Consider the following 12,702-nt stretch of genomic DNA (forward strand, 5'->3'; position numbering starts at 1 on the left):
TGCGCCTGGGGTTCATTTAAATATTGACATTTTACAATCTCGCATTTCATGTCAAGTCAGGGTTTGATTTTGCAGGTTATGTTTGAGCGTATTTCCTTTTTTTAAAAAAGGCTATCATGTATGACTTATCAGGTAACAAAAGGTGTATGATTAAGGACGACATTATTTATTTCTGGCATACATGTACAGATAACATCTTTAAACACATTACAGGCGTGGGAAATTGTGTGTTAGTACCCTCAAGGCATAAACATAATGTGTTTTCTACTTCGAATTGTCTTTACGGTAAGACATCTCTCGTAAACTGGAGTTTTACATAGCAAGGGAGGAGGGGTGGGGGTGCTTTTTTGTTTGTTTGGGGGATGGGGGGTTGGGGGCTTTTTTGACCAGCTTGAAGTAAAATGTAACAGGCATTAATTAATGGATTTTAACCGTGATACACAGAAGAGAGAGTTGTTATCAGTGTCTTACATTACTGTGAGGAATACAACAGGGTGTGTTCCTCTTCGCCTCATTATTTCCATTGCTTCTTAAAAATTCGCTTTGATTAACCGTTAGATTCCCATGTTAAACTTTCACTTTTCTTAATGTCCTTTGAAACTAGCTAGTGTTGATTTGCTGTTGATTTCCTTTGTTTAGTTTCCACTTGTTTTACTTATGACTTTTGATATCCTCACATGTACGGTATACATGTATAGATCCCGGTCTTCGTCACATAAAACCGGACATGCATAAATACACTGGCTAATCACCATAACAGTTTTATTCAGTTGGTTTAAATGGCGTACATTTTATTTGATTTTTAAATGTTCTAACTTGCATTCACTGGAAAACGGATGAAAATATCTTCAAGCATGACTATATTGTTGGCCTGAGTCTGATAATGTATGGCATCAAGTATGGTCGAGTGGGAATACATGCTACTGAACTCATCCTCTGGGGTTATTGGGGACGATATAATTAGACGGGGTGTTTTGTTGGTTTTGGGTGAGGATGAACACCTAATGATCGATATATTATTGAACGTACGATGGGAGTTCAAGTGTAGGGACACAGAAATCGCCGTGCCTTACGACGGGGTTGTCTTCATTTTAAAAGTAAACAAAATTATTTTAACATATTTTAATACAGAGTGTCACGAACGGTGTTATTGATATGCTTACCACTAATTACTGCCTGTTCAAAATTGCAAATAATGAGTTGTGTTTAAGCAGTATAAACAGTTATTTATTCTCTTCGCTGAAGTGTTTGATATGATGATGTGTTGGCCAAGGCGTAACTGTACTCTCCTGCAAGGACCATTAAACCTGTCATGTTGGACTCGCTTATTGGAACAGTATATTTGATCGGAGTCAAGAGTCGCGTGTGCTTAACGTTTCTTTCTTCGGTGCTTAGGGTAACAGTGACGTTTAACACTTCTTTTGAAATGTATAATAATCTTAAATGAAGTTGTTTTAGAAAGTGCCAAGAACGGTGACGACGGCGAGACAGTTGCAATCTGTTTAGCCTGCAGGTAGTTATATGTGACGTGACACGAAATGGGGTTGGGACTTGCGTTGAGGATGACTGCACGTATATACTGACGTGCGAATGTGTGCGCGTATGTGTGTCAGTGTTCCACAACCTCCTTCTAACATAACGAACAGTATTTCCAAGAGGCAATGGCGGCCATCCAGCAGGATGAAGTGTCACCAACAGGCCAGGACGACCATCCAGCACGTCGAACAATGTCACCAAAAGACCAGAACCAGCTCACAACGCACATCAACATTGCAGGGAAAGGTGCATCACCAAAAGAGAGCAAAGTGCTTCAAAAGCATAAGGAAGGTAAATGAACAGTTAAAAATGTAAATGAACAGTACAAGAAAGACAAATAAACAACATAAGGCAGGTAAAAGGAAGGTAAAAGAGCAATATAATGAAGGTAAATGAACAGTGTAATGAAGGTTAACAAACAGCTCGAGAAAGGCAAATGAATAGTGTAGGGAAGGTAAATGAAAAGTATAAGGAAAGCAGGTGAACAGTATAACTAAGGTAAAAAGAACAGCACTAGGAAAGGTAAACGAACAATATAAGGAGGGTAATTAAACAGAATAAGAAAGGTAAATAGAAACTATGAGGAAGGTAAATGAATAGTATAGCTAGGGGAAGCAATTAAATAGATTAAGGAAAATAATGTGGTGAATGAACAGTAGGAAGGGGGGGGTGGGGTAAAAGAACAGTATAAAAAGGTAAATGAAGAGTATAAGGGAGGGGAATGAACAGTATATGGGAGGTATATGACCAGTATAAGGAAGGTAACTGAACAATATCAGGGAGGTATATGACCAGTATGAGGAAGGTAACTGAACAATATCAGGGAGGTATATGACCAGTATAAGGAAGGTAACTGAACAATATCAGGGAGGTATATGACCAGTATGAGGAAGGTAACTGAACAATATCAGGGAGGTATATGACCAGTATAAGGAAGGTATCTGAACAATATCAGGGAGGTATATGACCAGTATAAGGAAGGTATCTGAACAATATCAGGGAGGTATATGACCAGTATGAGGAAGGTAACTGAACAATATCAGGGAGGTATATGACCAGTATGAGGAAGGTAACTGAACAATATCAGGGAGGTATATGACCAGTATAAGGAAGGTAACTGAACAATATCAGGGAGGTATATGACCAGTATGAGGAAGGTAACTGAACAATATCAGGGAGGTATATGACCAGTATAAGGAAGGTAACTGAACAATATCAGGGAGGTATATGACCAGTATAAGGAAGGTAACTGAACAATATCAGGGAGGTATATGACCAGTATGAGGAAGGTAACTGAACAATATCAGGGAGGTATATGACCAGTATGAGGAAGGTAACTGAACAATATCAGGGAGGTATATGACCAGTATAAGGAAGGTAACTGAACAATATCAGGGAGGTATATGACCAGTATAAGGAAGGTAACTGAACAATATCAGGGAGGTATATGACCAGTATAAGGAAGGTAACTGAACAATATCAGGGAGGTATATGACCAGTATAAGGAAGGTAACTGAACAATATCAGGGAGGTATATGACCAGTATAAGGAAGGTATCTGAACAATATCAGGGAGGTATATGACCAGTATGAGGAAGGTAACTGAACAATATCAGGGAGGTATATGACCAGTATGAGGAAGGTAACTGAACAATATCAGGGAGGTATATGACCAGTATAAGGAAGGTATCTGAACAATATCAGGGAGGTATATGACCAGTATAAGGAAGGTAACTGAACAATATCAGGGAGGTATATGACCAGTATAAGGAAGGTATCTGAACAATATCAGGGAGGTATATGACCAGTATAAGGAAGGTAACTGAACAATATCAGGGAGGTATATGACCAGTATAAGGAAGGTAACTGAACAATATCAGGGAGGTATATGACCAGTATAAGGAAGGTATCTGAACAATATCAGGGAGGTATATGACCAGTATAAGGAAGGTAACTGAACAATATCAGGGAGGTATATGACCAGTATAAGGAAGGTATCTGAACAATATCAGGGAGGTATATGACCAGTATGAGGAAGGTAACTGAACAATATCAGGGAGGTATATGACCAGTATAAGGAAGGTAACTGAACAATATCAGGGAGGTATATGACCAGTATGAGGAAGGTATCTGAACAATATCAGGGAGGTATATGACCAGTATGAGGAAGGTAACTGAACAATATCAGGGAGGTATATGACCAGTATAAGGAAGGTAACTGAACAATATCAGGGAGGTATATGACCAGTATGAGGAAGGTAACTGAACAATATCAGGGAGGTATATGACCAGTATAAGGAAGGTATCTGAACAATATCAGGGAGGTATATGACCAGTATGAGGAAGGTAACTGAACAATATCAGGGAGGTATATGACCAGTATGAGGAAGGTAACTGAACAATATCAGGGAGGTATATGACCAGTATGAGGAAGGTATCTGAACAATATCAGGGAGGTATATGACCAGTATGAGGAAGGTAACTGAACAATATCAGGGAGGTATATGACCAGTATGAGGAAGGTAACTGAACAATATCAGGGAGGTATATGACCAGTATAAGGAAGGTAACTGAACAATATCAGGGAGGTATATGACCAGTATGAGGAAGGTAACTGAACAATATCAGGGAGGTATATGACCAGTATAAGGAAGGTAACTGAACAATATCAGGGAGGTATATGACCAGTATAAGGAAGGTATCTGAACAATATCAGGGAGGTATATGACCAGTATGAGGAAGGTAACTGAACAATATCAGGGAGGTATATGACCAGTATAAAGAAGGTAACTGAACAATATCAGGGAGGTATATGACCAGTATAAGGAAGGTATCTGAACAATATCAGGGAGGTATATGACCAGTATGAGGAAGGTAACTGAACAATATCAGGGAGGTATATGACCAGTATAAGGAAGGTAACTGAACAATATCAGGGAGGTATATGACCAGTATAAGGAAGGTAACTGAACAATATCAGGGAGGTATATGACCAGTATAAGGAAGGTAACTGAACAATATCAGGGAGGTATATGACCAGTATAAGGAAGGTAACTGAACAATATCAGGGAGGTATATGACCAGTATGAGGAAGGTATCTGAACAATATCAGGGAGGTATATGACCAGTATGAGGAAGGTAACTGAACAATATCAGGGAGGTATATGACCAGTATGAGGAAGGTAACTGAACAATATCAGGGAGGTATATGACCAGTATGAGGAAGGTAACTGAACAATATCAGGGAGGTATATGACCAGTATAAGGAAGGTAACTGAACAATATCAGGGAGGTATATGACCAGTATCAGGAAGGTAACTGAACAATATCAGGGAGGTATATGACCAGTATAAGGAAGGTAACTGAACAATATCAGGGAGGTATATGACCAGTATAAGGAAGGTAACTGAACAATATCAGGGAGGTATATGACCAGTATAAGGAAGGTAACTGAACAATATCAGGGAGGTATATGACCAGTATGAGGAAGGTAACTGAACAATATCAGGGAGGTATATGACCAGTATGAGGAAGGTAACTGAACAATATCAGGGAGGTATATGACCAGTATGAGGAAGGTATCTGAACAATATCAGGGAGGTATATGACCAGTATAAGGAAGGTAACTGAACAATATCAGGGAGGTATATGACCAGTATAAGGAAGGTAACTGAACAATATCAGGGAGGTATATGACCAGTATGAGGAAGGTAACTGAACAATATCAGGGAGGTATATGACCAGTATGAGGAAGGTAACTGAACAATATCAGGGAGGTATATGACCAGTATAAGGAAGGTATCTGAACAATATCAGGGAGGTATATGACCAGTATAAGGAAGGTAACTGAACAATATCAGGGAGGTATATGACCAGTATAAGGAAGGTATCTGAACAATGTCAGGGAGGTATATGACCAGTATGAGGAAGGTAACTGAACAATATCAGGGAGGTATATGACCAGTATAAGGAAGGTAACTGAACAGTATATGGGAGGTATATGACCAGTATAAGGAAGGTATCTGAACAATATCAGGGAGGTATATGACCAGTATGAGGAAGGTAACTGAACAATATCAGGGAGGTATATGACCAGTATAAGGAAGGTAACTGAACAATATCAGGGAGGTATATGACCAGTATAAGGAAGGTAACTGAACAATATCAGGGAGGTATATGACCAGTATGAGGAAGGTATCTGAACAATATCAGGGAGGTATATGACCAGTATAAGGAAGGTAACTGAACAATATCAGGGAGGTATATGACCAGTATAAGGAAGGTAACTGAACAATATCAGGGAGGTATATGACCAGTATAAGGAAGGTATCTGAACAATATCAGGGAGGTATATGACCAGTATAAGGAAGGTAACTGAACAATATCAGGGAGGTATATGACCAGTATGAGGAAGGTAACTGAACAATATCAGGGAGGTATATGACCAGTATAAGGAAGGTAACTGAACAATATCAGGGAGGTATATGACCAGTATAAGGAAGGTAACTGAACAATATCAGGGAGGTATATGACCAGTATGAGGAAGGTATCTGAACAATATCAGGGAGGTATATGACCAGTATAAGGAAGGTAACTGAACAATATCAGGGAGGTATATGACCAGTATAAGGAAGGTAACTGAACAATATCAGGGAGGTATATGACCAGTATAAGGAAGGTATCTGAACAATATCAGGGAGGTATATGACCAGTATAAGGAAGGTAACTGAACAATATCAGGGAGGTATATGACCAGTATGAGGAAGGTATCTGAACAATATCAGGGAGGTATATGACCAGTATAAGGAAGGTAACTGAACAATATCAGGGAGGTATATGACCAGTATGAGGAAGGTAACTGAACAATATCAGGGAGGTATATGACCAGTATAAGGAAGGTAACTGAACAATATCAGGGAGGTATATGACCAGTATGAGGAAGGTAACTGAACAATATCAGGGAGGTATATGACCAGTATAAGGAAGGTAACTGAACAATATCAGGGAGGTATATGACCAGTATAAGGAAGGTATCTGAACAATATCAGGGAGGTATATGACCAGTATAAGGAAGGTATCTGAACAATATCAGGGAGGTATATGACCAGTATAAGGAAGGTAACTGAACAATATCAGGGAGGTATATGACCAGTATGAGGAAGGTAACTGAACAATATCAGGGAGGTATATGACCAGTATGAGGAAGGTAACTGAACAATATCAGGGAGGTATATGACCAGTATGAGGAAGGTAACTGAACAATATCAGGGAGGTATATGACCAGTATAAGAAGGTAACTGAACAATATCAGGGAGGTATATGACCAGTATGAGGAAGGTAGCTGAACAATATCAGGGAGGTATATGACCAGTATGAGGAAGGTAACTGAACAATATCAGGGAGGTATATGACCAGTATGAGGAAGGTAACTGAACAATATCAGGGAGGTATATGACCAGTATGAGGAAGGTAACTGAACAATATCAGGGAGGTATATGACCAGTATGAGGAAGGTAACTGAACAATATCAGGGAGGTATATGACCAGTATGAGGAAGGTAACTGAACAATATCAGGGAGGTATATGACCAGTATAAGGAAGGTAACTGAACAATATCAGGGAGGTATATGACCAGTATAAGGAAGGTATCTGAACAATATCAGGGAGGTATATGACCAGTATAAGGAAGGTATCTGAACAATATCAGGGAGGTATATGACCAGTATAAGGAAGGTAACTGAACAATATCAGGGAGGTATATGACCAGTATGAGGAAGGTAACTGAACAATATCAGGGAGGTATATGACCAGTATGAGGAAGGTAACTGAACAATATCAGGGAGGTATATGACCAGTATGAGGAAGGTAACTGAACAATATCAGGGAGGTATATGACCAGTATAAGAAGGTAACTGAACAATATCAGGGAGGTATATGACCAGTATGAGGAAGGTAGCTGAACAATATCAGGGAGGTATATGACCAGTATGAGGAAGGTAACTGAACAATATCAGGGAGGTATATGACCAGTATGAGGAAGGTAACTGAACAATATCAGGGAGGTATATGACCAGTATAAGGAAGGTAACTGAACAATATCAGGGAGGTATATGACCAGTATGAGGAAGGTAACTGAACAATATCAGGGAGGTATATGACCAGTATGAGGAAGGTAACTGAACAATATCAGGGAGGTATATGACCAGTATAAGGAAGGTAACTGAACAATATCAGGGAGGTATATGACCAGTATGAGGAAGGTATCTGAACAATATCAGGGAGGTATATGACCAGTATAAGGAAGGTAACTGAACAATATCAGGGAGGTATATGACCAGTATAAGGAAGGTAACTGAACAATATCAGGGAGGTATATGACCAGTATGAGGAAGGTAACTGAACAATATCAGGGAGGTATATGACCAGTATAAGGAAGGTAACTGAACAATATCAGGGAGGTATATGACCAGTATGAGGAAGGTAACTGAACAATATCAGGGAGGTATATGACCAGTATGAGGAAGGTAACTGAACAATATCAGGGAGGTATATGACCAGTATAAGGAAGGTAACTGAACAATATCAGGGAGGTATATGACCAGTATGAGGAAGGTAACTGAACAATATCAGGGAGGTATATGACCAGTATAAGGAAGGTAACTGAACAATATCAGGGAGGTATATGACCAGTATGAGGAAGGTAACTGAACAATATCAGGGAGGTATATGACCAGTATAAGGAAGGTAACTGAACAATATCAGGGAGGTATATGACCAGTATGAGGAAGGTAAATAAGCACTATCAGAAAATGAACAGTTTAAGGTAGGAAAATGAATAGTATAAAGGAGGAGGAAAATAATGAGGCAAATGAACAATACAAGAAAGGTAAATAAACATTATAAGGAAGGTAAATAAGCAGCGTAAGGGAGGTAAAAACGGTATACAAAAGGTTAATGAAGAGTAAAAGGGAGGGGAATGAAAAATATAAAGGTAATTGGCATAAGAGAAGTAAATGAATATTAAAAGAAATGATAGTGAATAAGCAGTAGAACGGAGGTAAAGGAAGAGTATGAGAAAGGTAAAGACAATATAAGGCAATTGAAAACTATGAGGAAGGTAAATGAACAGTATTTGGAAGGTATCTGAACAGTTTAAGGTAGGTAAATGAATAGTATTGGGGATGCAATCAAACAGAATAAGGAAATTAATGTGGTAAAAAGAACTGTAGAAGGAAGGTAAATGAAGAGTATAAGGGACGAAAATGAGTGAGTTCAGTTTTGCGTCGCACTCAGCAAGATTTCAGCTATATGGCGGCGGTCTGTAAATATTCGAGTCTGGACCAGACAATCCAGTGATCAACAGCATGACCATTGATCTACGCAATTGGGAACCGATGACGTGTCAACCGAGCTTGACCACGGGACGCCTGATACCGTTAGTCGCTTCTTACGACAAGCATGGTCGCCTTTTATGGCAAGCATGCGTTGCTGAAGGCCTATTCTACCTCGAACCTCGAACCAGGGTAGGAGGAAAATGAACATTATAAAAGAGGTAAATGAGCATTATAAGGAAGGTACAAAACAGTTTAAGGGAGGTAAATGAACAGTATATAGAAGGTGAATGAAAAGTATAAAGAAGATAAGTGAACAGTATGAGAGAAGTAAATGAACAGTATAAGAGAGGTAAATGGACGGTATGCGGGAGGCATACTCTTAATTTATCTCTCTTATACTGTTCCTTTACCTCTCTCATACTGTTCATTTATCTTCTTTATACTGTTCTTTTACCCACATCAAACTTTTTTTACCTTCCGTATAACGTTCATTTGCCTCCCTTATACTGTCATTTACCTTCTTTATACTGTTCATTTACCTTTCGAATACTGTTCTTTTTTCCCGTTGCACTGTTTTTGTTTTTTTTTTACCTTCCTTATAACGTTCATTTATACTTGAACAGTATAAGGTAGGTAAATGCAGGTAAATGAACTGTATAAGAGAGGTAAATGAACAGTATAAGAGAGGTAAATGAACAGTATGAGGGAGGTATACTCTTCATTTACCTCTCTCATACTGTTCATTTATCTTCTTTATACTTTTCATTCACCGTCTATATACTGTTCTTTTACCCACATCAAACTTTTTTTTCCTTCCGTATAACGTTCATTTGCCCCCTTACACTGTTTTTGTTTACCTTCCTTATAAAGTGCACTTATACTTGAACAGTATAAGGTAGGTAAATGGAGGTAAATGAACCGTATAGGAGAGGTAAATGAACAGTATAAAGGTGGTAAATGGACAGTATAGGAGAGGTAAATGGACAGTTTAAGGAAAGTGCATCAACTGCAGATTGTCAGAAGCTTCATGAACAGTGTGAAGAAATTTGTGGAAGCGCCTCGAAAATACCCATCGGAACAATTGAGCAAAACTGATCTTAGTTTTCAGTCTCAACGTCAGTGAACTTGTATACTGGACAAACATTGATAGGGATATATGTAAATTTAGAAATTATGAATAATGATCGATTTATTCATTGACAATCTGATGAAATGTCAATAGTTAAAATGCCAAAGTCCCTAAATTATTTTGTCCAGTATATTTCAAAGTGCTATCCACAGACGTTAGCTATTTTGTAAATGTTAAGGGTAAACGCGCTCGATTTCGGTAAAATGTACGACTAATGGACATATATGTATGGCATTACGTTCATACTTCAGTGAGTATTACTGATTGTATTACTGAAGCTTTATACCCGAGTACAGTATCAACAACACTGTTGTTTAATACTGCATTAGCAATGCTCCAGCTATATGACAGCGATCTGTAAATAATCATTTCTGGAACAGATAATCCAATGATGACATCAATGGCATCGATCTACTGAATTGGGATATCATGATTAAACCATTTAAGTGAGTCTGACCACCCAGTCCCATTAGTCTGTTCTTGAGACAAGTATGGGTTGCTGAAGACCTCGTCTATAATGACGTATCAACAACAAGAACAGCCTGTTAGTCGGGGATACAAGACATGCACTTGTTCATATATGTCATGTATAACTTATTGTCATAAAGTAATGATTCTGTGAAGGAGCGGGGAAAAAAACGTCATCTACATATGAAGGTTCGCTTTCCTATGATTAGTTAATTTGACAACCTAACAGGTTACAGGTTACATGTACCGGTATTTTCTACTCCATGAGAAACCATCAACATCTATCTTGATTATGCAATAAACTTAACGAAATAGCACACATATTTACGCTGTCGAAATTTTACAATGTAATTAATGCGTTTCATAATTACATCGATGCCTTGACTCCCATAATCAATTTTCCCTTCATGTCCAGCAATATTCCAAGTTTCCTTATTTTGATGTCTCGTCCATGTTCTCATATTACCTAAATACTCTGTGATGAGGAAACTAATATTAAATTATCTGACATCAACTATGATAATTTAATTGAGTGTAAGGGGTAAGATGAAATGTTTGCATTACACCGAAGTCATTATATAACGCCGCTTTACGTGAAGGGAAAGAGAAAACAGGAAGAAGACAGTCTGCTCTTCATGATACATAAGCACTGTGGAGTTGCTTCCCTCACGGATAAAATGATCACATTCCCCATTCTGCTCCAATATTATACTTAGTTTCTCTGCACCGCATCAGTCTCGATGAGTTCCTCCAAACTGTAAAATTATTAAAGATAGGCAATAATCAGGGTTTTGCTGGAACCTGTTTCAAACAACGTCCGTCCTAACTTCGTCACTGCTGACTTCATCACTTTGGCACAAACCGGTTTTAGTAACGGTGTGGTGAGTGAGTATGGTTTTACGCCGCTTTTAGCAATATTCCTGCAATATCAAGGCACGGTAAGGGACACTAGAAACGGGCCTGACACGTTGTACCCATGTGGAGAATCGAACCCGGGCCTTCGGCGTTACGAGTGAACCACTAAGCTGCCCCACCTCCCTAAGTAACAGAGTAACAGCGTAACAGGAACACGCCTATGCAATATGCCCTCGTTGAACTTTGTCTGTCAAACACTGCACTGGAATATACTTCATCGTCGCTTGACGCTTACCCTTGCAAGGTAAAATGCGTACTAAAACTGATCATTTACTACAGTTGAGTAACATCTAACCTGCTTGACAGAAAACACTGTCTTAAGCAACACATATAGGCTTCATATAAGAGCAGACTATCGGCATCGGATGGTTTGGCTAACTTGTTAACTGCTGTGTGTAACATCGTATTTCACTTGAGCGTATGTCGATGTTCCGGATGTCCATTCGGTTTCACACAATCGCTTACAAGCTGCCTTCACATAGCAGGAACATTACTGAAAGCGTCGTACATATTTGACTATCCTGGTTGACTATCTCCAGCCACGTGGCTACGTATGGGCTACTGTAAAAGGCCATTACATTGTTTCGCAGTAAAAATTGTGGTTGTAATTCTTACACTGCTATAGCTAATAAGCAATTCAAACGCCTTAAAAACGCCAGACGCTTACACCAACAATACATGTTGCTATTACTAACTGCATTTATATCATGATGTCGAGTTTATTCATATCACCACACTTAACTGCTCCAAACTGAATGTGCGTTTCCCCAAGTTAGTAGAATGATATTCTTACGAGGATAAGCATGAACTGAGTTTCAATGTGGATATCAGTGTGGAAGCTGGTGGATGAATAAATGTAGTTTGACGCCGCTTTTAGTAATATTCTAGACATATCACGGTGAGTGAGTGAGTTAAACTTAATTACATACACTGGGGTCATTTTAGAAGATTTTTACTAATACAAGACGGTACAATATCAAAACAGGCCACTGATTGTCAACAACTGATGGTAGATCACCATACCAGGGACCATCGATATCACGGTGGGGAACAACAGAAATGGGCTTCACACATTGTAGCTATGTAGGGAATCGAACCCGGGTCTTCGGTGTTGAGACCCCGCCGCACCAGGGGGGGGGGGGGCTTGGCAAGTGAGGTGTGCGTGCGTGTGTGCTTGAATGTAGTGAGGTGGCGTTATATAAACATTCTCCATCTCCAAACGGACACATGGTCGGTTCGTAACGAAATAATAATGATTGTTGAAACCTTTACCTGCATCAGAAAATATGATTGTCTGCAACAAACTTCTTTCGCTGGCGTC

This window comes from Haliotis asinina, chromosome 2, assembly GCF_037392515.1.
Source record: "Haliotis asinina isolate JCU_RB_2024 chromosome 2, JCU_Hal_asi_v2, whole genome shotgun sequence".
Taxonomy (NCBI): Eukaryota; Metazoa; Mollusca; class Gastropoda; order Lepetellida; family Haliotidae; genus Haliotis; species Haliotis asinina.